A 21,341-nucleotide genomic window follows, 5' to 3' on the forward strand; every position below is an offset into this window, starting at 1 on the left:
ATCTGTGTTGCAACCAGAGGCCAACTACACTCAAGAAAATTCTAAATGATGTAATTGGTCATGGGCACTTTCTTGTAAAAACGATCGATATTTTTTTCTTATAGGGATAAAGCTTGAAAGCATGCGATGTAGCTCCATTAGGAAATATGAAGTGAGCTGATATATTCCAGGTAGGTTAGACTGAGATCATTACAAAATTGGGCTGATTTTACACGGAGAAGAACCTGATTCCTAAAGGTGTTGAAGGACAAGATGGGGACAGTTATTAAAGTGTTCAGGTGCTGTCCTTTGTAGTCTGTTGCCTATTAATACACAACTGAACACAGACCCAAGAAAAGGGGTTCTACTCATTGCTAGAATGTAAACTCTAAGAAGATAAGGATTTTGTCTCTTCGTTTACTACTGTATTCCCAGCTCCTAGAAGAGTGTCCAGCACTTAGTATCTGTTGGTAAGTGACTGTTGAATTAATCAACCAGTGGTGAGACTTTGGAAAGCAGCTAGTCCATCTGTAAGACTGTTTTCTCATCTGTGAGATGAGTCGGTTAGATTAGATGTTTTCTAAGCTTATTCTAGTTTTAAAAATTGTGTGTTTCTATCAGAAATGATAAATGAAAATGTCCATTCCTTTTTAATCTCCATCACCCATCTCACATCTCTTTCAGTGCCTATGTGGTCTGTTTGAGTACAACCAACCAGGTGTAGGAAAGTACTAACTGATATGAGACGACTTCAGTAGTCCAGCGACTCTCCCCCCCACCGCCCCCCCATAAAGTCATTTGCTTAGTTTAATGTATATTATAAAAACAGAATTAGTTTCTCAATTCCATTTATAGTCATACGATAGTTTACTTTTCACATAAATTTAAGGTACAAGGAAGTCAACTTAAAGAAAATATTTTAAGTAAATTACAACGCAAGTTCTACACAGATGTAGCACAAACCACAATGGTAGGACACCAACAATTGCTATTTGAGAAATAAGCCTCTTCATCAGTACTCATGGCACGTATCTTAAAACCCAACTTTCACTAGTGCTCTCAAAGGGACTAAGTCACAATTCAAGTGACCATACCATTTAGCTGAGGGCCCTTTATTCCTGTTTATGGTAAAATAATTGCCTTACTTGAACTTTTAAAAAATATACTTTTTCTGCTTCTGACCATAATGGGCTAACTGCCATTAAAGAGACCATCTATCAGAAACAATTAGAAAACTGGATGGAATATATGAAGCCACTGTTTTTGGACAATAGGCAGCACAAAACTATGATCCCTGAGAAAAAGGAAGGAAATGAGGTGATGCCTACAATTGCCCTGATTTTTTGCCTAGAGATACTGTCCGAACTGCTACTCTGGAAAGGAAAACCCAGGTGAAACATGGGGCCTCACTGAGTAGAGGAGACAGGGATCAATATTAGGAAAGCTGAAATGACTGGAATTTGTAGGGCAGAGTATGTGGAAGGAAGGAGCTATGTAGGGAAAGAGCTCAAGAAATACGCACAAAGGGCAGGTGCAGTGGCTCACATCTGTAATCCCAGCACTTTGGGAAGCCAAGGTGGGCAGATTACTTGAGGCTAGGAGTTCAAGACCAGCCTGGCCAACCTGATGAAACCCTGTCTCTACTAAAAATACAAAAATTAACCAGGCATGGCCAGATGCGGTGGCTCATGCCCATAATCCCAGCACTTTGGGAGGCCGAAGTGGGCAGATCACAAATCAGGAGCTCGAGACCAGCCTGACCAACATGGTGAAACCCTTTTTCCATTAACAATACAAAAATTAGCTGGGCATGGTGGTGCATGCCTATAATCCTAGCTACACAGGAGGCTGAGGCAGGAGAATTGCTTGAACCCAGGAGGCGGAGGTTGCAGTGAGCCAAGACTGTGCCACTACACTCCAACCTGAGAGAGTGAAACTCCATCTCAAAAATAAATAAATAAAAAATATATTAGCCAGGCATGGTGGCAGGCGCCTATAATCCCAGCTACTCAGAGGCTGAGGCACAAGAATCGCTTGAACCCAGGAGGCAGAAGTCACAGTAAGCGAAGATCGTACCACTGCATTTCCAGCCTGAGTGACAAAGTCAGACTCTGTCTCAAAAATAAAAATAAAAACAAAATATGCACAAGGATGTTCTTGAGTTTTTGGCTGATTATGAAACTATATAGGGTAAGACTCCACAAGTGAAAGAACAGCTACTTGGAAAGACAATTACTGAAGAACTATAAACTGAAAAACTACCAGAGCTCCTCCTGAACTGAAATGTATTCAAGTTCCAGCCAAAGTCAAGACACACTATTGAATTTATGCATCACTTAGTAGAGACCCCAAAATATTCATGCCTCAGTAGTAATGCAAAATTGTCCCTACAATAAAACCTAGGGTAGCTCCACCTTATCCACAGTCAAACTTCCTGCAGCTTCAGTTACCCAGTCAACTTCAGTCCAAAAATTTTCAATGGAAAATCTCAGAAATAAGCAATTCATAAATTTTAAATTGTACACTGTTCTGAGTAGCATAACGATATTTCAAGCCATCCCACTCTGTCCCACCCAGAACATGAATCATCCCTCTGTCCAGTATATGCTACCCTCCCATTAGTCGCTTAGGTTATCAGAATGACTGAGGCAGTATTGCAGTGCTTATACAGAAGTAACCCTTTTTTTGTTTAATAACAGCCCCCACATGCAAGAATAGCGATGCTGGAAATTTGGACAAGCCAAAGAGAAGCCACAAAGTACTTCCTTTAAGTAAAAATGTGAAAGTTCTTGACTTAAGGAAAAAAAAGTCATATGCTGAGGTGGCTGAGATCTACAGTAAGAACACATCTTCTACCCGTGGAATTTTGAAGAAGGAAAAAGATATTTGCTAGTTTTACTGTCCCACCTCAAACTGCAAAAGTTACCACCACGGTTCATGCAAAGTGTTTAGTTAAAATGGAAAAGGAGGGGGCGGAGCAAGATGGCTGAATAGGAACAGCTCCAGTCTCCAACTCCCAACTCGAGCAACACAGAAGACTGGTGATTTCTGCATTTTCAACTGAGGTACTGGGGTCATCTCACTAGGGAGTGCCGGACAATCAGTGCTGGTCAGCTGCTGCAGCCCGACCAGCGAGAGCTGAAGCAGGGCAAGGCATCGCCTCACGTGGGAAGCGCAAGGGGGAAGGGAATCCCTTTTCTTAGCCAGGGGAACTGAGACACACAACACCTGGAAAATCAGGTAACTCCCACCCCAATACTGCGCTTTAAGCAAACGGGCACACCAGGAGAATATATCCCACACCTGGCCAGGAGGATCCCATGCCCACGGAACCTCCATCATTGCTAACACAGCAGTCTGCGATCTAACTGCAGGCAGCAGCGAGGCTGAGGGAGGGGCGCCTGCCATTGCTGAGGCTTAAGTAGGTAAACAAAGCCGCTGGGAAGCTCGAACTGGGTGGAGCTCACAGCAGCTCAAGGAAACCTGCCTGTCTCTGTAGACTCCACCTCTGGGGACAGGGCACAGCTAAACAACAACAACAAAAAAAGCAGCAGAAGCCTTTGCAGACACAGACGACTCTGTCTGACAGCTTTGAAGAGAGCAGTGGATCTCCCAACACGGAGGTTGAGATCTGAGAACGGACAGACTGCCTGCTCAAGTGGGTCCCTGACCCCTGAGTAGCCTAACTGGGAGACATCCCCCACTAGGGGCAGTCTGACACCTCACAGGGTGGAGACATGCCCCACTAGGGGCAGTACCCCACACCTCACAGGGTGGAGTACACCCCTGAGAGGAAGCTTCCAAAGGAAGAATCAGACAGGTACACTTGCTGTTCAGCAATATTCTATCTTCTGCAACCTCTGCTGCTGATACCCAGGCAAACAGGGTCTGGAGTGGACCTCAAGCAATCTCCAACAGACCTACAGCTGAGGGTCCTGACTGTTAGAAGGAAAACTATCAAACAGGAAGGACACCTAACCAAAACCCCATCAGTACATCACCATCATTAAAGACCAGAGGCAGATAAAACCACAAAGATGGGGAAAAAGCAGGGCAGAAAAGCTGGAAATTCAAAAAATAAGAGCACACCTCCCCCTGCAAAGGAGCACAGCCCATCGCCAGCAACGGATCAAAGCTGGTCAGAGAATGACTTTGACGAGATGAGAGAAGAAGGCTTCAGTCCATCAAACTTCTCAGAGCTAAAGGAGGAATTACGTACCCAGTGCAAAGAAACTAAAAATCTTGAAAAGAGTGGAAGAATTGACAGCTAGACTAATTAATGCAGAGAAGGTCATAAACGAAATGACAGAGATGAAAACTATGACACGAGAAATACGTGACAAATGCACAAGCTTCAGTAACCAACTCGATCAACTGGAAGAAAGAGTATCAGCGATTGAGGATCAAATGAATGAAATGAAACGAGAAGAGAAACCAAAAGAAAAAAGAAGAAAAAGAAATGAACAAAGCCTGCAAGAAGTATGGGATTATGTAAAAAGACCAAATCTATGTCTGATTGGGGTGCCTGAAAGTGAGGGGGAAAATGGAACCAAGTTGGAAAACACTCTTCAGGATATCATCCAGGAGAACTTCCCCAACCTAGTAGGGCAGGCCAACATTCAAATTCAGGAAATACAGAGAACGCCACAAAGATACTCCTCCAGAAGAGCAACTCCAAGACACATAATTGCCAGATTCACCAAAGTTGAAATGAAGGAAAAAGTCTTAAGGGCAGCCAGAGAGAAAGGGCGGATACCCACAAAGGGTATACCACAAAGGGTTACCCACAAAGGGAAGCCCATCAGACTAAGAGCAGATCTCTCAGCAGAAACTCTACAAGCCAGAAGAGAGTGGGGGCCAATATTCAACATTCTTTTTCTTTTTTTTGGAGGCGGAGTCTCGCTCTGTCGCCCGGACTGGAGTGCAGTGGCCAGATCTCAGCTCACTGCAAGCTCCGCCTCCCGGGTTTACGCCATTCTCCTGCCTCAGCCTCCCGAGTAGCTGGGATTACAGGCGCCCGCCACCTCGCCCAGCTAGTTTTTGTATTTTTAGTAGAGACGGGGTTTCATTGTGTTAGCCAGGATGGTCTCGATCTCCTGACCTCGTGATCCGCCCGTCTCGGCCTCCCAAAGTGCTGGGATTACAGGCTTGAGCCACCGCGCCCGGGCTTCAACATTCTTAAAGAAAAGAATTTTCAACCCAGAATTTCATATCCAGCCAAACTAAGTTTCATAAGTGAAGGAGAAATAAAATCCTTCACAGATAAGCAAATGCTTAGAGATTTTGTCACCACCAGGCCTGCCTTACAAGAGACCCTGAAGGAAGCACTAAACATGGAAAGGAACAACCGGTACCAGCCATTGCAAAAACATGCCAAAATGTAAAAACCATCGAGGCTAGGAAGAAACTTCATCAACTAACGAGCAAAATAACCAGTTAATATCATAATGGCAGGATCAAGTTCACACATAACAATATTAATCTTAAATGTAAATGGACTAAATGCTCCAATTAAAAGAGACACACACTGGCAAAATGGATAAAGAGTCAGGACCCATCAGTCTGCTGTATTCAGGAGACCCATCTCACATGCAGAGACATACATAGGCTCAAAATAAAGGGATGGAGGAAGATCTACCAAGCAAATGGAGAACAAAAAAAAAGCAGGGGTTGCAATCCTAGTCTCTGATAAAGCAGACTTTAAACCATCAAAGATCAAAAGAGACAAAGAAGGCCATTACATAATGGTAAAGGGATCAATTCAACAGGAAGAGCTAACTCTCCTAAATATATATGTACCCAATACAGGAGCACCCAGATTCATAAAGCAAGTCCTTAGAGACTTACAAAGAGACTTAGACTCCCATACAATAATAATGGGTGACTTTAACACTCCACTGTCAACATTAGACAGATCAACGAGACAGAAAGTTAACAAGGATATCCAAGAATTGAACTCATCTCTGCACCAAGCGGACCTAATAGACATCTATAGAACTCTCCACCCCAAATCAACAGAATATACATTCTTCTCAGCACCACATCGCACTTATTCCAAAATTGACCACATCATTGGAAGTAAAGCACTCCTCAGCAAATGTAAAAGAATAGAAATTATAACAAACTGTCTCTCAGACCACAGTGCAATCAAACTAGAACTCAGGCCTAAGAAACTCAATCCAAACCGCTCAACTACATGGAAACTGAACAACCTGCTCCTGAATGACTACTGGGTACATAACAAAATGAAAGCAGAAATAAAGATGTTCTTTGAAACCAATGAGAACAAAGATACAACATACCAGAATCTCTGGGACACATTTAAAGCAGTGTGTAGAGGGAAATTTATAACACTAAATGCCCACAAGAGAAAGCAGGAAGATCTAAAATTGACACTCTAACATCACAATTAAAAGAACTAGAGAGGCAAGAGCAAACACATTCAAAAGCTAGCAGAAGGCAAGAAATAACTAAGATCAGAGTAGAACTGAAGGAGATAGAGACACAAAAAACCTCCAAAAAATCAATGAATCCAGGAGTTGATTTTTTGAAAAGATCAACAAAATTGACAGACGGCTAGCAAGACTAATAAAGAAGAAAAGAGAGAGGAATCAAATAGACGCAATAAAAAATGATAAAGGGGATATCACCATGGACCCCACAGAAATACAAACTACCATCAGAGAATACTATAAACACCTCTACGCAAATCAACTAGAAAATCTAGAAGAAATGGATAATTTCCTGGACACTTACACTCTTCCAAGACTAAACCAGGAAGAAGTTGAATCCCTGAATAGACCCATAGCAGGCTCTGAAATTGAGGCAATAATTAATAGCCTACCAACCAAAAAAAGCCCAGGACCAGATGGATTCACAGCTGAATTCTTCCAGAGGTACAAGGAGGAGATGGTACCATTCCTTCTGAAACTATTCCAATCAATAGAAAAAGAGGGGATCCTCCCTAACTCATTTTATGAGGCCAACATCATCCTGATACCAAAGCCTGGCAGAGACACAACAAAAAAAGAGAATTTTAGACCAATATCCCTGATGAACATCGATGCAAAAATCCTCAATAAAATACGGGCAAACCGGATTCAGCAGCACATCAAAAAGCTTATCCACCATGATCAAGTGGGCTTCATCCCTGGGATGCAAGGCTGGTTCAATATTCGCAAATCAATAAACATAATCCAGCATATAAACAGAACCAAAGACAATAATCACATGATTATCTCAATAGATGCACAAAAGGCTTTTGACAAAATTCAACAGCCCTTCATGCTAAAAACGCTCAATAAATTTGGTATTGATGGAACGTACCTCAAGATAATAAGAGCTATTTATGACAAACCCACAGCTAATATCATACTGAATGGGCAAAAACTGGAAAAATTCCCTTTGAAAACTGGCACAAGACAGGGATGCCCTCTCTCACCACTCCTATTCAACATAGTGTTGGAAGTTCTGCCTAGGGCAATCAGGCAAGAGAAAGAAATCAAGGGTATTCAGTTAGGAAAAGAAGAAGTCAAATTGTCCCTGTTTGCAGATGACATGATTGTATATTTAGAAAACCCCATCGTCTCAGCCCAAAATCTCCTTCAGCTGATAAGCAACTTCAGCAAAGTCTCAGGATACAAAATTAATGTGCAAAAATCACAAGCATTCTTATACACCAGTAACAGACAAACAGAGAGCCAAATCATGAATGAACTTCCATTCACAATTGCTTCAAAGAGAATAAAATACCTAGGAATCCAACTTACAAGGGATGTCAAGGACCTCTTCAAGGAGAACTACAAACCACTGCTCAGTGAAATAAAAGAGGACACAAACAAATGGAAGAACATACCATGCTCATGGATAGGAAGAATCAATATTGTGAAAATGGCCATACTGCCCAAGGCAATTTATAGATTCAATGCCATCCCCATCAAGCTACCAATGAGTTTCTTCACAGAATTGGAAAAAACCGCTTTAAAGTTCATATGGAACCAAAAAAGAGCCCGCATTGCCAAGACAATCCTAAGTCAAAAGGACAAAGCCGGAGGCATCACGCTACCTGACTTCAAACTATACTACAAGGCTACAGTAACCAAAACAGCATGGTACTGGTACCAAAACAGAGATATAGACCAATGGAACAGAACAGAGTCCTCAGAAATAATACCACACATCTACAGCCATCTGATCTTTGACAAACCTGAGAGAAACAAGAAATGGGGAAAGGACTCCCTATTTAATAAATGGTGCTGGGAAAATTGGCTAGCCATAAGTAGAAAGCTGAAACTGGATCCTTTCCTTACTCCTTATACAAAAATTAATTCAAGATGGATTAGAGACTTAAATGTTAGATCTAATACCATAAAAACCCTAGAAGAAAACCTAGGTAGTACCATTCAGGACATAGGCATGGGCAAGGACTTCATGTCTAAAACACCAAAAGCAACGTCAACAAAAGCCAAAATTGACAAATGGGATCTAATTAAACTAAAGAGCTTCTGCACAGCAAAAGAAACTACCATCAGAGTGAATAGGCAACCTACAGAATGGGAAAAAATTTTTGCAATCTACTCATCTGACAAAGGGCTAATATCCAGAATCTACAAAGAACTCAAACAAATTTACAAGAACAAAATAAACAACCCCATCAAAAAGTGGGCAAAGGATATGAACAGACATTTCTCAAAAGAAGACATTCATACAGCCAACAGACACATGAAAAAATGCTCATCATCACTGGCCATCAGAGAAATGCAAATCAAAACCACAATGAGATACCATCTCACACCAGTTAGAATGGCAATCATTAAAAAAATCAGGAAACAACAGGTGTTGGAAAGGATGTGGAGAAATAGGAACACTTTTACACTGTTGGTGGGATTGTAAACTAGTTCAACCATTATGGAAAACAGTATGGCGATTCCTCAAGGATCTAGAACTAGATGTACCATACGACCCAGCCATCCCACTACTGGGTATATACCCAAAGGATTATAAATCATGCTGCTATAAAGACACATGCACACGTATGTTTATTGCGGCACTATTCACAATAGCAAAGACTTGGAATCAACCCAAATGTCCATCTGTGACAGACTGGATTAAGAAAATGTGGCACATATACACCACGGAATACAATGCAGCCATAAAAAAGGATGAGTTTGCGTCCTTTGTAGGGACATGGATGCAGCTGGAAACCATCATTCTTAGCAAACTATCACAAGAAGAGAAACCAAACACCGCATGTTCTCACTCATAGGTGGGAACTGAACAATGAGATCACTTGGACTCGGGAAGGGGAACATCACACACTGGGGCCTATCATGGGGAGGGGGGAGGTGGGAGGGATTGCATTGGGAGTTATACCTGATATAAATGATGAATTGATGGGTGCTGACGAGTTGATGGGTGCAGCACACCAACATGGCACAAGTATACATATGTAAGAAACCTGCACGTTATGCACATGTACCCTAGAACTTAAAGTATAATTAAAAAAAAATAAATAAATAAATAAAATAAAATGGAAAAGGAGTTACATTTGTGGGTGCAAGACATGAACAGAGAGGCATTCCAATCAATAGTAATCAGGTGTGGGGAGTTACTGTCCTCAGTTTCAGGAATCCATAGGGGGTCTTGGAAAGTATTCCCCACAGATAAGGGGGCAGGGGGCTACTGTACTCCATACTTGTTCTAATAAAACTTTTTAGAAATCTCAAAAAGATTAAGCTAATCTACATGAAATTTAAATGCTTACCAGAACAAAGCACAATGCTCTTTAAAGGAGCAAAACTAAATCCAGACAATACTGTAACACAATGTTCAGCAACATCCAATAAAAAAATTACTAGACACACAAGAAATTAAGAAAAAAACCTCCTTTCCATAACCGGGAGAAAAATGCATCAACAGAAAGAGACCCAGAAGTAAGAGAGATGATGAAATTAGTGGACAAGGACTTTAAAATAGCTATCAGCAGTTCAAGTATGTGTATAAAAACATAAATGCAATAAGAGAAATGGGTACTGTAAAAAAGAACCTAGTGAAACTTCTAAAGAAGAAAAATACAATATCTGAAGTGAAAAAATTCACGAGATAGTTGCAATAGCCGTTCGATATTGCAGAAGATAAAGGTCAGTAAGCTTGACTAGAACAGAGGAAAGTGTAGTCTTTTCAACCATTCGTGCTGTAACAATCAGACTGTATTGAAAAAGATTAACCTTTGTTCCTACCCCTTACCACAGGAAAAAGTAAACTAGACACAGATCGTGGAACTAAATGTAAAACTTAAAATAATAAAATTTTATGATCTGGCCATAATGGATTTCTTAGACCATAAAAGTACTAACCAAAAAAGACCAAATTGATAAGACTTCCTCAAAAGCAAAAACTTTTGCTACTGACAAACCATCATTAAAAAATAAGATGTCAAGTCAAAGATTGAAAGAAAATATTCACAATGCACATCATAGAGTTGTATCTGGACTATAAGAATAATTTTTATAACTCAATAAAAAGACAACCAAATTTTTAAGAGGAGCAAAAGATTTGAACATATACTTCACAGAAGAATATAGGGTCAGTAAACACTGAAAGATACTCAACATCATAGTCACCATAGAAACACAATTTTAAACCACAATGAGATACCACTACACACCCACTAAAAGAGCTAAAATGAAAACGACAGATATTACCAAGATTTGGAGAGGATTTAGGAGTACTGGAAATGTCATACATGGGTAGGGAGAGTGTAAAATAGTATAAACGTCTTGGAACACAATTTGGTAGCTTCTTATAAAGTTACAGATATGCTTATCATATAACTAATCAACCCCCTTTCTAGGTATTAGCCCAAGAAAAATAAAAACATATGTCTGCTACACAGACTGCTTGTCTACTTATGTATGAACACTTGTTGAACACAATATGAATGAATCTCAAAAATATTTTGCTGGGAAGTGCCTAATCCCCAAAAAGTACACATCACATGACTCAATTTGCTTGAAGATCTAAAACAGGTAAGTCTAGTCTTTATTGATAGAAAGTATAACGGCAGTTGGGGTTAGGGTGGGAGGTTGCCTGGGCAGAAACAGAAGATATTATTTTAGTGAAATGGGAATTTTATGTGTCTTGATTTTTCTGATCATTACACGTATGTATGCACGTATCAAAACTTAAACTGGACACTTAAAATAGGTACATTGATTTTGTCCCATGTAAATTATACTTCAATAAAGTCAATAATGTGTGCATATTTATACTCTCCTAGGGAAAAGATACTCCAGACTTCCACCCACACATCTTTCATGTCACGCATCTTTTCAATTTTTCTTTTCAGATTTGTGTTATGCTGCTTTCCTTTCCTACTCCTAGTTTGAGCCCCACCACCACCACCATGCTTCATGACCAGCTCAGACAAACATAATTAGTTACAGTTGTCATGATAGTGAATAACTTCAGTGGCACAAAACAAAAACTGCACAGACTGTTCCCAATTAGGTGGCAAACCTGTGAAAAGTTTGTAGCGTATGAATTGAGATCTATGAATCTATAATCTTCTAGCTAACATTAATGCCATGATGCTCCATTAATTTTTGCTTACACAGATCTCTAACAACTCTATTTTTTTCTTCTGAATAAAAACTGAGAATGTTATTCCAAGTCTATGCATCCGAATGTTATGGGTGCATGGGTGAAGGAAGGCAGAAAGAAACTTGGAATAAGATTCAACAGCTGTAGTCATGCTTTCATTATTTGAAAGCCTTTTTGGACCAAAGATAATACACTGTGGGTTTTGTTGCCAAAAACGTCAGATTTTTGGTTTCAGCTCATGATCCAGAAGCTGCAAGTGTGTCAACTTGGTAATAGTATCCAAGAATAATTCAGTTCTATAGTCTTTGTAGAATGATGGGCAAAATGAATGTCAGCAACACTAAGCAGCCAGAAACTGAAGGTATGTTGTGAGCTAGCAGCAAGGAATAAGAGAATCTTAACAGATGTAATTTATAGCATTACTGTTGATGAAGTTAGTAACCTTTAGCAAGGAGACATAGAATCAATAGCAGCCTGACATTTTTGCAGCTGCAGAAATTTATGTGGGAACTGACCAGGAAGTAAGGTGCAAGAGGAGTTGGCAGAATATTTAAACCAGATGAAAAAATTTCAGGTTAATTATAAACTGTCCAAAATGTGGAATTAGAATGATTTCTTCAATTTCCTACAAAAATGGACCAAAGTTTATGAAAAGCATCCCGAATGTAAAGAATTATACATTCATAAATGCATAGAAAGAACATTTGGGTGTTTAAACTGTGGCACTGAAAGTGCAGAATGAGAAGATACTTTTCAGAAATTCAGTGCATGCACTTACACTTATCAGTGCACCCTCTCTTTCTCTGCTTAGATTTTATGGTATTATTGAGATGCTTATAATACAGCCTACTCAACTGGGCAATGGTATATTGTTACACAGTTAATCAACAGACTAGGTAAATGATAAGGCCTCAGAGAAGAAGAATATTAGAGCTCAACTCCAGCACAATGAGTCGTTAACACCCTTGGGAATGTATAGCTGTTAAACAAAACAAGGAGACCATATTGCCCTGTGAATCAATGGGATCTAATGGGAATTTCAGAGTAAATGTATTTTAAGGTGTGTAGGAAGCCTAATCATTTAAAGTGCTTTTTCTATTCCGAAGCAATTCATCCCACCACATCTTTTCATTTAGTACTGATCAGTTTGCTTAAAAGATTAGGAGGTGAAAGGATGCACTCCAAGAAGAGTGATCCTTCTTAACATTTTGCATTTAAAACTCCTTTCACAGCCTCCTACAAATCTGTATTAGCTCTCCTGTCACAATTTAATGTATATCCTCTGGCTTCAGAAAATTTGGGGGTGTTTAGGATGTTTATGTTTTACACTGGTAAAACCTATCTAAAAACAAGCAAAGGGCTCACCAAAATAGAAGGTACCATCAAAGTGACAAAACGATCAGGTAATTGTGGGCAACTTAGATGCTCAAGTCAGCAGGAGACAGGTTTATATCCTCAAACCTTGCATACTGCTGTTCAAAATATTCATTTAAAAAGTGATAGTAAAAAAAATCCAACTTTTTATAACTTTCTACTGTTTATTCCCTCAAGAGCGTATCAACTTGAAGTCAGTGATTAATTTTGGTCTAAATGCAATTGGACCTGCCTGTAAAAGTAACAGTAATATTTCACAGAAGTCTTTCTCACTTTTCACTGTCATATTCAGAAACTGCAAATAGAACATTGTATTAAAACTAAATGAAACTAAAAATGACTTTTATGAAAGAGGATGACATTTTTAGCAGTGACTTTTTTGACTTGGGAAGACTAGGAGTTTGAATACTGTGCTGTGCACACTAGCTCTTTCCATGACACCAACTCTTGTTAACTGCCTACATTTGTCTCAATAATAATAGCAACCACAACTACAACTAACATTTATTTGTTGTTGTCAATGTTGACATGGATATGGAGAAAAAGTCACACATATACATTGCTGGTGGGAATGTAAATTAGTTCAACCTCTATGGAAAACAGTATGGAGATTTCTCAAATAACTAAAAATAGAACTACCATTTGATGCAGCAATCCCACTGCTGGGTATCTACCCAAAGGTAAATAAATTATATCAAAAAGACACCTGTACTGGTATATATATGAATAATGTACAGCATTATTCATAATAGCAAACCTACGTGCTCATCAATGGTTGACTAAAGAAAATAGGGTGTATATGTATGTATGTATATATGTATATATATACACACACACATCCTATTTTATATTATATATATATACATATATATATAGAGAGAGAGAGAGAGAGAAAGGGGGGAGGGGGAGAGAGAGAGAGAGAGAATACTATTCAACCATAAAAAAGAATGAAATCATGCTCTTTGCAGCATCATAGATGGTGCTGGAGGCCATCATCCTAACTGAACTAACTCAGAAACAGAAAACCAAATACCGCATGTTCTCACTTATAAATAGGAGCTAAACAATGGGTACATATGGACATAAAGATGGAAATAATAAACACTGGAGACTCCAAAAGTGAGGAGAGTTAGGGGTGAGGGTTGAAAATTTACCTACCAGGTACAATATTCACTATTTGGGTAATGGATACACCAGAAGCCCAATCCCCAACAATATGCAATATACTCATGTAACAAACAAGCACAGATACCCCCTGCATCCAAAATGTGAAAAAAAAAAGAAGAAAATCGACTGTTGTCTCTGTTCAAATCACTATTCTAAGTCCTTTACGTGTAACCCACTGAATTCTCTGAATAATCCTACTCATTGGTTATTTCCATTTCTATTTTACAATTGAAGAAACCAAAGCACAAAGAATAACTTGTCCAAGATCACAGAGTTTAGGAAGTAATGAAGCAGGGCTTTGAGTTTTGCATAAAGTGATACCCCATAAATGCAAAGGGAATACAATAGGAGTGGGTCCATAAAGTCCCACCCAGAGAATGCCCTTCTGCCAAAAAATTTCAGATTGAAACAGCAAAAACCTAAGCAACTGATAGGTAGGGTCAGTATTTTTCAATGTCCAACTATAGAACTGAAAACATCTTTTCTATGGTTAGTCTACATGAATTTCTGTTAAAGAAGGAACAAATGCCAAACGTAGGGCAGGGTACTGTTTGACAGAAAAGAAGGAAATTTCAGAATTGTTTTCTGGCAGTATCACTTATTGCATATTGTTCCCCACCAAAAAGCAACTTTTAAAAATCAACAATTTAAGACTGTGGCTTGCTAAAGAAGATAGATTTTCTGGTCTATTATTCTGGAGTAGGGGCAGAGTGGATGTCTGCTTAGCAGGAAGAGAGCTCAGTAATTTACATGTGGCATGACATGGTAGATAAGGTTAGGAATTATGTCTCTTTTTTTTTTTTTTTTTTTAACAGATTTGGAACCTAGGCTCAAAATGTGCTAAAGGTCACATAGCTACTAGGTGTTAAAGTGATAATTCAAATCCCTGGTTTATCTGACTACAAAGCTCTTGCTCCTGCCATGATCTTACCCTTGCAATCCCACCATAGAAGTACTAAATACAAATAAGGACAGATATCATTGTCCAAAATGAGTTTCGATTGTCAGTTTATCTGTTGAGGTCGACTTTTTGGCTTTGAAAAAGAAAATTACTGGTTAATGTTCCACCCTATTTCAACCTCTCTTTCAGCTTCCACATGAGATGATTCCCTTAAAATTTTAATGCTTCCAAACAAACCAAATCTAGAGATACTAGATTAGCTACATTTTCCAAACAAACAAGGTGTAGGAAGGGTGGGAAAATAACCTGACCTTGTTCTTGAGATCAGAAATGCTTAAAGGCATGTGTAAAAAGCCCGAGGGAGAAATATTCAGTATTTTTCACAAGTTCAGCTCAGGCTGCATTGCCTAATCATTTTCTTATCACCAAATATTACATATTTACACGGGTGGTTCTCTGATTTAATTGTTTGAAAGCAGTCACTGGAAGCAAAGCTATGTGACTCAGCTTCGGTGATGCACTCCAGCTGGAGTCTGACAGGTAAATAATTACCACTAATCAAAGCCTAGATGAATTCAGGTTCTTCAAAGTCAGATGGGGATGAAGGGGACAGGGATTATTAATGAACTGTTAGGAATATCAGGAGAAATAAGAGCTGGACAGTCTAGTCTCAGATGAAAACAACAAAGAGAACAATTAACATCAGTAAGACCTCGGGTGCCATGTGTATTACAGCCCAAAGACCTTTGGCTGGGCTCCGTTATTCCCCATTCAGGCATAATTAGTTTGGGTATCTTAGGAGCCTCTCTGGGTCTATGAAACTGAGTTGGTTGATGAGCTAGGTCCTTTTCAGTTCTCACAGAGTATAATTGCATGATTTCCTTAAGCAGAATTCAGATTTCTTGACATTAAGAGGGGAAAATCTCTTTCTCTTGCTTCTGCATGAGTTAATATTGTTTAAAATAAAAATTAAGAATGAACACATTTGCTCCTTAAAAGCAAATCATATGAGATGAGTGCATATTAAGTGAACAAACTTAGATGGGAGGGGGGACTAACCATCCCTAGGGGGCCCATGGATTTCAATAGAAATTTCCATGGAGTTATTATGAAGGATAACTTCCCTGAGGTTTTAGCCCCTGCATGATAGATTCAAGAGCTTTATTTAAAAGTCAGCCTGTACTGGCTTGTAGAAAGCTTTCAGCCTCTTTTTGCAAGTCATTTTTCAGCTTCTTGGTAATGAACAAAACAGGTCTGATAATTCTCAATAATAATCTCAGGAAATGTGTGGTGCAGGACTGCAGCTTTCAAGCAGTTGACACAAATCTAGTTTAGTCAGTGTGGAGAGTGGTGGTGCCTGAAGACGCCTTCTGTGTTTTGGGACCAGCCAGGAGCACTGTATCAGCCACAGCAAGGACATATTTTGACTGGTTTTCATCAGTTTGACTTGAGCGGGTTTTTTTCTCTCTTTTTTTTTTTTTCCTGCCTCTTGTAAAAGCATTTGGCTCTGAAGCAGAAAAAGAATTTTTTAGTTGTAATTCAAAGTACTCTTATTGTCTCATAAAATGTGAGCTGGAAGATTTAGCTTATGGTTTGGCTGCTGGCTGGAAGTAAGCAAGAGTCCAGTGCATCAGGGGAAAATATTAAATGACCCCTTAAGATCCTCTTTAGCCTGAAATCATGGTCCGTGCCCTTTTCACCCTGAGTAGAATTCCCAACAGGTCCTTGAATGAGGAGATCTGGAAGAAACATGCCCTCTTTGGTCAGAATAAGCACCCCAAGTATAACAATCCAAAAGAAAAATAGCAACATCTTAAGGAAATGGTTTTGAGTGAGGTCTTCCAAGACACAATACTATGTGCTGACTCAGGGAAACAGGGCGACATGCTGAAAACATTTGCAGGCCTGGAAAATAACTGGTTTAATAATTCAAGATGCTTTTAAGTTACACAAAACTACATAAAAACAAATAAACCTCCATTCCCAAAGTGATGTTATATGTGAGCCACTCCTGAAATGAAAGAAACAGAGCTTAGAGTCTGATGTGAATTCAGCTTTGTGAAACTCTTAAACAACTGACAAAGAACTTTACCGCCCCACACCACATCCCAAATGGACTAATGGAAATATTCTTTTCATGACTTCAAAATATTTAGATGAAAAGTGAAATATTTAGTCAATACCCTAGATGTATTTTCATCTGGGTATCATGCATCTGAGTGTTTCCAAGGGATTTTCCAAGTGTTCCTAGGATATACATCAGGGTGTCTCAACCCTGGCACTAGTAGCACTAGTAATGCTTTAGACCAGATAATTCTTTGTTGAGGGTTTTGTCTCCTGCAAAGTGGGATATTTAGCAGCATTTTTAGTTTCTACTCACTAGATACCAGCAGCAACAAGTTGTGGCAAACAAAAATGTCTCCAGACATTGCTAAATGCAAAATTGCCACAAGTTAAGAATATACTTTATTTTTACTCATTAAATCCCAAGTGCATCCTATGAGATAGTGTTTCTGTTGTGATCCTCTTTGTTCCAACTTTATAAATAACTAAATGTGGCTTAGAATGTATTAAGTGACCTGTTCAATTTCAGTTTACTAAGGACAGGACATCAACAGAGCCTACACTCTTTGTCCTAACACTGTAGGCACTCAGAATTTGAGTTAAACAATACTGTAGATGCTCTATGATCTAAGAGTTCCAAACATACAGAAATAAACACTTTCTTCAAAGAGTCACAGAATGACTTTATTCAAATGTCTTCTCAGTCCAAAGATGTACATTGGAAGTCAGGAAGGAGCACACAGTTGTCCATGCCTGGATGTGGGTAGCTGAGCCATATGTAACTGCTTCCATTTGCTCCTTATTACTTGCATGTTCTTTCAGTTACCTGAGTGGATAGCTAAGTCGAAAGAACCCATCAGATCCATCATAAAGCAGATGGTCAAAACACTAGTTGACAGCAACCATATTTGACAATGGAAAGGGAATAGAATTTGTGAGATGAGCACGCCTAAGGATTTCTCTTTACTAGCCCTGGAAATTTTGAAAATTAACTTATTTTAGCTTCTTATTCCTTATCTGAAAAGGGATAATTGTAGCTATCTTACAAGGTTGTTGTAAGAAGATAGTACATGCAAAGCCCATGATATAGAACTTGGTATGAAATAGGCACTTGATATATGGCAGCCATTAGTGTGATTCATTTAATGGCTATGAGACACAACAGAAGATCCCTTTATTTTCATGAGATGATCGGTGGAGGAGAGGAACCTGATAATATTTACTGAGTTTTTACTACATGCCAAGCAAGCGCCGTACCAAATGCTTTACATGAATTATTGAATTTCATTCATGAAGTTGATTCCTTGCTGGTTATATTAAGCCCTCTTTCTTTTGGTTTGTTTACTTATCTATTATCTATCTTACTTTCAGGAGGGCAAGGACCATGTCTGTTTTATTTTCTGCCATACACCAGTGCCTTGTACATCAATGTTTGCTGAATTGATAAATTAATGAACCTGTGAAAGAAAGGATGATCCCTCTAGGAATGATCTTTGACTCTCTTCTATCAAGTGCTCTTATTTCACAAGCAGCATTTCTGGGATGCATTCATTTCTTTATCATTCCTACAGCGATAGGCCTGCTCCTGACTGTCATGGCCTTGAGTCTGGACTGTGGCAGCCATATCATAATTCTCATGTGGTTTCTAGCTTCTTTTCACTCCCAGCCAAGCTCCTCACTGCTGCTAGGGTAATATTCCCCCCACACCCTCATCAAGAAGCCTTGGATGGATCATTGTCATGGACTAGATCCAGACAAGCATCTTCCACTCAGAACCAAAACCTTTCATGATGGACCCCAGCTTGCCCTAACCCACATCACCTTCTACGATTTACCAATCCCGCCATTTATTTGCTGTATAGTTTATTAGGTGCCTCTAGGTGCCAGGTACTGTGTCCTAGGTACACTTCAATTAAACATGCTTCCTGTCCTGTAGAACATAAAATATATTTGGGGAGAAAAACATAAAAACAAGTGCAACATGGTATCAATCCATTTGAAAGGAGCTGCACAGCGTGCAAGGTAGGTTCCTGGGAATGTCTGTAACCTGCACTTGGGAGGTCAGAGAAAGCTTTCCAGAGGAGAAAAGGTATCACCTGACATCCAAAATAGCTTTGCTAGAAAAACAGTGCAGAGAGAATACATGTGTGAACCCTTGAGAGGAATGAATACGGCTCTCTCAAACTGAAAAAAGTTATTATCTGGAGAGTAGAGTGTGAAGTAGGTGGAGGAGAGGAGAGGAATGACAGATGCTTTGGAGAAGGGAGTGCCAGTCACAGAGAGGGGCTGTTACCCACTTGAACCCTACTCTGAAGACAATGAGAGATCACAAAGCAATTTTGAATAGGTTAATTGAGATGCTACTGCTTGAGATCAAAAGCGGATGGTACTGCAATGGGCACTTCAATAAGTTACCATTCCATCTTTATAAAATATAGGCTTATGGAACAAATTCATACTCTACTTCCAGAGCTGTAAAGGAAATGTCAACTACAGTGTAGAAAGGTGATTTTGGCCTTGGAGCCTGGGAGAGATCTGAAGAGCCCACACTCGGGTCTTGCCTGAGCTGTCAACAACTTTGGTTCTGCTCTGTGCCTCGATTTACCTCATCTGTCAAATAACAGGGATTAACCGACTGTATGACCTCCCAGGCCTCTCCCAGCTCCTCCCTTCTTTGAATCCCGGCCAGTGGTCATAAGGCTGAAGAACTGCTAAGAATCACCCTTGAGGAGCTCGTTAAAGTTCTAAACTCACTCTCCAAAATGCAGATATTGTAAATGGGGACATTAAAAAAAAGGGGGGGGGACCCCAGGTGAATCTCAGGCAGGGATTCCTCAGACAAAGCTTTGAGAAACTCTGAGAAAAATGAGTCTCTTCATTTAAATGGGAATGAAGCCTGGGAAGGGCCCACTCCTTTAGGCATTGGCCTGTGAATCATCAAAAGGAGATTCAAACCCCCAATTAAACCTTCAGAATGTAGAAACCAAATAAGAATAGATCATCTCAAGAAGTGAAATGGACAGAATAAAAATCCTCCCTTAGTGCTATAGTGCTGTGCCCTGCCCCGTGCCAAGCACTGGATACTCATTAGTGCCTGTCAGTCACAGTCAGCTGCACGGGCAGATGGGCTGCATGGTCGGGTTCTGAAGCTAGGGGGCACAAGCAGGGAGCAAGGACCCCTTTGACCTTTGTGTGAGGAGCATGCATCACAAACGATGGCAGGCTTTGGTTAGCTTTTCTAACTTCCCATTATTTAGCACTGATGTTTCCAACACGTATTGAACAGGCTTGCCCTTTGCTTTCGAGTTGCTTCCCTAACATCTTTTCATTTTAACCGAAACAACTAACATGTCAAGATATTACCATAATATATGATTGAAAATATGCCACTTTTTGAGAACGTGCTCAAAGGAATCAATCTCCCACATTCCCATTGCCTTCCAGTTATGCCATGAAGTAGGTAAGATCAAAATCAAATGCTTCTAAGAATTCATCTATGGAAATCTTTGCAGGAAATAATCCATCAACCTTTGAGATAGGCAGGCCCTTAAAACCAGGGTGATTCCCTGCATACAAAACCATAACTAGTGTCAAATTAGAGTAAACCTAACATCAGGTACTCTCAATCAACAAGAAAAAAAATGGAAGCTAAGGAGAATTAGATTTCAAAGGCTAAGTGCAGATTCAGAATTAACAAAGGAAATAGGTGTTCTGACATTAATAAATATTTCTTGTTTTCACCATCAGAATGTTTTTGGCATTGAGGAAGATGACACAATAGCCTAAATAGGATGAGAATACAGAACGTTTAAGCATATTTGCCTTGATTTTTAAGCTCACTGGACCCTTCCGCTACAAAGATTAATTTCCAGAGGGAACTTATTCACCAAGATCCAGTACTAATTACTTTGTCAGTGTAACTCCCATGGAGAAGAAAGCTCATATCTTAGAAGATAGGGCAGCATAAGTGGGGCAAAATGGACTTTGGAGGCAGACAGACCTGGATTTGAATGCTTGCTCCACCACTCTCTGTGTGTCTTTGTCAAGTTGCAAAACTTCTCAAAGCCTATGTTCCTCAACTGTAATGGGAATAACAACCAGGACTTTAAAAATGTATTCTAAGAATGAGAGAGAGGCCGGGCACAGTGGCTCATGCCCATAATTTCAGCACTTTGGGAAGCTGAGGTGGGCAGATCACTTGAGACCAGGAGTTCAAGACCAGCCTGGCCAACAAGGTGAAACCCTGTCTTTATTA

The 21,341-nt window shown here is 39.7% G+C and overlaps 1 protein-coding gene across 3 annotated transcripts in view; it reads left to right on the top strand.

The window, feature by feature from the left end:
- The window catches only part of LOC117083092, a 358,101-nt gene extending 338,250 nt beyond the window's left edge, over positions 1 to 19,851 (top strand). For 2 of the 3 annotated variants that reach the window (XR_004436935.1, XR_004436936.1), the window contains 2 exons: positions 10,832 to 11,006; positions 19,738 to 19,851. The gene's annotated coding sequence lies outside the window, so the exon portion shown is untranslated. The remainder of the gene's footprint in view (positions 1 to 10,831; positions 11,007 to 19,737) is intronic. The other variant, XR_004436937.1, reaches the window with a different exon arrangement.
- The last annotated feature ends 1,490 nt before the right edge of the window (positions 19,852 to 21,341 follow it).

The sequence above is a fragment of the Trachypithecus francoisi genome, unplaced genomic scaffold (assembly GCF_009764315.1).
Source record: "Trachypithecus francoisi isolate TF-2019V2 unplaced genomic scaffold, Tfra_2.0 Lachesis_group0, whole genome shotgun sequence".
Taxonomy (NCBI): Eukaryota; Metazoa; Chordata; class Mammalia; order Primates; family Cercopithecidae; genus Trachypithecus; species Trachypithecus francoisi.